The following is a 6,000-nucleotide window of genomic DNA, read 5'->3' as shown; positions in this document are numbered from 1 at the left end:
ACTACGTATTGGGATTTTCCACAGGCATCCAGCTACTAATGACATCGTAATGGCTACCAAATAATATTTAATAATTTTTGTCCCTGGGAAATTCACACTGTAGGACAATGAAAAAAAAACATGTGATGGGGATGTAAGATGAAAGTTGTTGAAGAACCGTTTCTTTGAATCACATTCTGTGATAATTGTTACTTACTTTTGTGTCAAGCAAGCAGAACAGTATTCACAAGCATTTATTCACTTTTTTTTCAAAATTTAATTGAGTTTCTTTGTTTTTGTTTGCTTGGTTTTGTCCAGTGGCTGCCTACAGTGATTGAGGCGATGGGATTGAAGCTTTGACTAAATTGGAGTGCTGAAGCTACATGGTGATGCAAGGGGCTGTACATTCATTTTCTGTGTATCTTTCAAGGTGAGTGTGTTGTTAAGGTTACAATATTTAACTTGATTTAATTTTGATGTCAATTTTAACAATAATTTATACAGTACATTTCTACATTTCACAGTAGTGCTTTTATCCTCAAACATTTGTAGATAATGTAAAGGTAAGTACTTTTAGTAAGTTAATTATTAAAATATACTCAGCCTTTACAAAGTATATACATAGTGTGAGATACCAAAATAAATTAAATTGTTGTGGTTCTGTTGAGACATAAGCCAAAGCTAAAACTTTTATTGTTTCAGATCAGGAAGTTACCTTAAAGAAGTCTATTGTTAGACTTCTTTAAGGTAACTTCCTGCGTTCTGATCTTGGGACTGGCATCAGCCCTCCATGACCCTTAGGTAAGCAAATACAACGACTGATGGAAACACAGACAGCATTTCAATTGAAAATATAACCAAAATAAAACCAGCATATTACACTCTAGTTCTGCTTTGCAGTTTCTAAAGATCCTGCCGTGACTTGCACGTAATGATACATGGGATGTGTTCTGCATTTTCACATGAGCCATGTGTGGGTGGACAGTGTTTGTAGCTTTAAACCATAGATTTTAGGTTATGTCTATATCTACGATACACTGCTGTTTTCAAATACCATCTTTAGAAAACAGTCACAGAGCAAATAAAGAACAACCCAAGGAAACTCAATTTTGACACATGCATACAGAGAGAGACAGAGACTGAGGTCTTTCCTATGTGTATTCTCTCTTTACAGTATAGTCTTAGTTATCTGTGATGTATACACATCACTTTCCTACCATGGAGGAATGTCTTCTGTGTGTCTGTGTGTGTGTGTACTCATGACATACAGCAAGAAAGTCTTCATGATACACTGTAACCCCAGAGGAAAAAAAACTTTATTCTGTGGAGTAACAAGAGTTTCACATTGCGGCCTAAAAACCACTGAATTCCTCCCACGCTACATTCTGTCACTTAAGTTCTCCAGAACCAAATCCACTCACATTGCTTCTTTGCATTGCCTCAGCACTGTTGACCATCTCTTTTAATACCAGAAAGATGATTTAATACATTTGGTGAGATGAAACACGTGGCTCTTAAATCCTTAAACCATAATTAATATCATCATCGACACCGTTTTGACACAGTATACTTAAGTTTAACATTTGTATTAATGGAAATTAACAGCGTGGTTTCACTGAAATGTGAAATACAAATTTAAGATGCTTGAGTGTTTCTGCTTTGCACATTTGCACATTTTACCATTTTAAAGGGAAAAGTCATTATTTCCTTCTTCTTTCTTTATTTTTCCTCCTCCTTTCTTTTTTGTTTGTATTTCACCATGATCATCAGAAAACAAACTAACTACCAGTTAGCTATATTAGCTAAATTTAGTTAAAGTTAGTGAATATGCATGCACATCCCTTTCTACGTTTGGACTGTTTTCTGCGTAGATAACAGTGTAGTTATCTTTGTTTCATAGCTTTGTTTGGTTCATGTACAGCTCATATTGCTTGACAGAGGGCTCTGCAAGAGCTTCCTGCAGGTGACCTCCCAGCACTTTCTGCAGGTTAATGCTTTATGCAGGAATACTTGCTGGATTTGTGCAGTGATCACTCCCTACTGTCCTCACAGCAAATGCTACAGAGCCAAAAATGAGCTGCTGGAATAGTAACAAAAAGTCTTTGGTGGGCTTTAAATGTGTTCTTTAGCTATAAAAATCCTTCTGTTTCATCCTGCCCCTGCCTTACTTGGCTGTGATTTGTGGAAAGTTACATCTCCATGGGCAAAAAGCGTCAGCATACAGTTCAGTGTTTGGAAAGTGGTTTCCAAGAATTAGACTATATCAGACATTAATAGAGAACTGGAGATGATACAATACACTGGATGTGAAGACTTCATATGAAACACTCAGTGGATGCTCACAACCAGATGTGAGGTTCTGTATCTTCCCACTGGGTTCACCGATTTAAGAGAAACACTCCCTTGCTTTAGATCTCATGTACTTTAAACCTCTGAGACGGAGAATGATATGAAAAAGAACCAGAATTCTGAGAAATGTTTTTCTCAATTCACAACAAAACTGAAGGCCCTCTGTGCCTGTTTTCTTTAGATGTTCTGCATAACAGCTATTATGGGCAGGTCTGGGGTTAGGGAAGAGTACTGTAATTGTCTCTAATTTCATTGACATCAACGTTTGAATTTGTGTCTAAGAGAAAGTGTGATTATATTTATTTATCTTTGGATAAAGTAAAGTGGTGCTGCATTTTTCACTTACCACTATGTTGAAAAAACAGCGGAACAACCTAATGAAACCTAATGGAGAAACGTTTCAGAAAATAGACAGATTTAAATGTCATTTAAAAATCTGCATCATACAGTATGAATCATACTTTGGCTGTTGAACTAATGCGTAAATGAAGAAGCAGTTGAATAAAAGCCCCAGAGACCAGGCAGGCTCGGAGGTCTCCGACTTGACAACATTATGATGATGGTGGTTGATGGTAGGTCTCAACATGAGGCATGCACCCAGTCTGGACTCTGGTGGGGGTTAGCTATTTGCTTCTTTACTTCTGATCCCAGAAGACTTGTCCTGTAGCCAATGCTGCTGTTGTAGCCTAAGAGACGGCCTTATATCGCACACAAACAGATAATCTTGGGGTGATTGAGGTAATTGCTTGCAGTTGTGGTACGGTGTTTAATGGTGAAGGCCCTGAAAGGTGATGTATGAGCTCCTGTTTAGTATTGATTTCAGGCTGTGCTTCACAGTGGGCCTCTGTTGGCTTATATGGTCTGGTGGAGGGAAAGAGATTAGAATTTCAAAACCTAATTCTTCACACACCGTTTAGTCTCCCTCTGGGACTTTGCCCCGTTTTCAACAGTGAGCTAAATATCTACACGCAAATTTTCGTTAACAGAAAAGCACTGGTATCAAAACATCAACAAGATGAGACTAACTCCTTAACTGGCCTGGCACACTGCCTTCATTCAGAGCACCAGACCTTAATCTTAATGGTAGGTTCCTCTCTGATCTATCATCTTACAAGCTGACAGCGGGAGATTCTTAAGCTGTGAGTATGTGCCCACAATACTGGATGAAACAATTATTGTTCAGAAACTTCATGTTTATGGAGAACTTGCATGCTATGGTGACTGCCAAACCCATATGTCTTGATTTCCCCTGCAATTTGGGAGCGTTTCATTCAGATGGAGTTTGATGGGCAAGAAATGTTGGCTTTTAATTTCTTTTTTTTAAGTTCTATTATCGTGCTTGAGGAAATCACTGTTTGCTCATGACGTAACCTTGTGTACCATGTAGACCCACTTTTGCTTTAGAGTGATATCATGTCAGCAGGATGCACAACATAATGCCAGTGTCATGTTAATGTTTTTTGTTGTTAAAGGTTCCAGTGTTTAACATTAAGTGGGGTTTATTGACAGATATTGAATATGCTTAAGCATTGTTTTCTTAAGTGTAGAATACTTTTAAAATGAAAATCATATGGTTTGTTGAGTCTTAGTAATAAGCCTTTTATACATACTTTAGGCAAGGACCTTGCTTTATGGAGACTGCCACCTTGTGCCACCATGATCCTACAGCAGCCCCGAATGGATGTGTGTTTCTCACAAAGATTAGGAACAACTGTGACCATATTAACTTGATGCGTAAACCAGTGAAGAATGAGGAAGAAATGGCAGAGAGATTTGGAGAGTGGAGACAGTTGAGACAGAGTGTTTAAATCCTTTCTGGCATGCAAAGGTCACCGAAATTGCCCGCCACACTTGGAAAAAGGAGGGATGAGCACAAGAGAGTTGGTTGCAAACATTTGTACTTTATCCACCATGGAATTCCATGTGCCATCCTTCACTAAATGCAGTAACTCATTTCAAGAATGTACCCACTGATATTTTCATCAGCAGTGCTATATGTGGATATTTTCAGGCACTGGCAGAGGGCATTGGGTGGAATTTCCTGAAACAGAAGGGCGAGCAATTTACTGATGAGAAGTGATGAGAAAATAAAATTTTTAAGCAGCCTGAATAAATCCAAGAGTCTTGGATTTTATCACAGTGCTGGTTTTAATGTAGTTATTTAAGCACAAACACTGACTTGATTTTTCTGCAAAGAAAATAAGAGACTGAATGGCTGCAAATAAGAGTAAATGTCCACTAGAGCCAAGGATGTATATTTGACAGTTTGACCATTTTTTCGGATAGACAGCTGTTCACAGGATGTAGAACAGGTCTGAATATGTGACCAACCTCTGTGATTAGTTTAACAGGCATTTCAGTCTCACATGAGCTGATAGACCCTCTTTATATGTGGTACATGAGGATAGATAAACCTATTTTTTAAGGCTACATATTCCTCCACCCTACAGCTCATCCCTTAATTTCTGTCCGAGTCTCACTATATTTTTCAGTAAATCTGCAGTTTTCTGTTGCTGTCATTGTACTGTAATGCCTTTGTAGTTAATTTGTGAACGTCAGCCACTTTACCCATGTACCCGTATAGTAGCAAATCACCAGTAAATATGTGTTTCACGATTCATTCATTCAAGGCCCTGAGATCAACCAGGTACTTTCATCAAGCTGTCAATAAATTAACTGTTTGTATAAATATTTAATTCATACAGTTCATTAAGTTTGAGGTCCTGCATACTTTACAAAACATATCAATGAAACGGATCATACCATTACTTTAACTTCATTATTAATCTTAATATTATGCCAAGGGAAAGCATACATACATAACATAAAAGTATGATAACAGCATCAAAATACAAAAAAACCCACATCACAAATCATGCCATACTGAACCAGAAAGATGAAAGAAATAGGAACAGAACAGTGAATAAATATCTTGAATCTTCAATTCAACCAACAGGTAAACAACATAGAATAGTTACATAAACTGAATAACATAATATACTGTATGTATATAATCAAGGTATGCTAAAATCTTAAATGCAAATACATATAAAAGAAAGTAAATTAGCCAAGTTAATATTTTTTTAATTATATCTCTGGTGTTAATCAGTACAAAAAAAACAACCTGATTTATCAAATAAAATTGTACTAAATAAAACACTATACACAGCTTTTATTGAAAATACAATATGGCTGGTCGCTTCTCTGCATTTTCCTATTATGTACACACAGGTGTTGATGCATTTCAACGCAGTCCACATATACTGCCAGTATAAAAATCATTAATCAAACCTCACCAAAGTAAAGTGAAGACTGTTTTCAGCGCAGTACAGTGGTTAAGTGGTAAACTGGAGATGTACCAGGTGACCACAAATGGATTTCAGGAAAGTACACAAACTCTGTCTTATTACGTAAGTGGGATCATTATACATCATGTAGTTGGGACTGGATGGTTCAACTCCAATGGTATGAGGTAACGTTTGCCTTCCACTGTTAATACTCTGGTTAGTTTGTGGCTGTGCCATGATGATAGCATTTGTGGTGCATAGCTACAGTCTGACAGAAGATGTTTTAGGTCTGTTATTAGAAAATGATTGTTAGTGCTACTGTGACTCTCTTTCTAGATGTGTACATTTATCGTGAAACATTTTCAGATACAGTATCTTTCTGGAA

General features: G+C 37.2%; 1 protein-coding gene across 1 annotated transcript in view; it reads left to right on the top strand.

Moving 5' to 3' along the window:
- Positions 1 to 301: 301 nt before the first annotated feature.
- itga11a (integrin, alpha 11a) overlaps positions 302 to 6,000 on the top strand; it is a 49,446-nt gene continuing 43,747 nt past the window's right edge. Inside the window, exon 1 of the mRNA XM_058629814.1 lies at positions 302 to 409. The gene's annotated coding sequence lies outside the window, so the exon portion shown is untranslated. The remainder of the gene's footprint in view (positions 410 to 6,000) is intronic.

This window comes from Solea solea, chromosome 5 (assembly GCF_958295425.1).
Source record: "Solea solea chromosome 5, fSolSol10.1, whole genome shotgun sequence".
In the NCBI taxonomy this organism is placed as follows: Eukaryota; Metazoa; Chordata; class Actinopteri; order Pleuronectiformes; family Soleidae; genus Solea; species Solea solea.
Note: the sequence above shows the minus strand (reverse complement) of the source record. Positions and strands in the feature narration are given on the sequence as shown.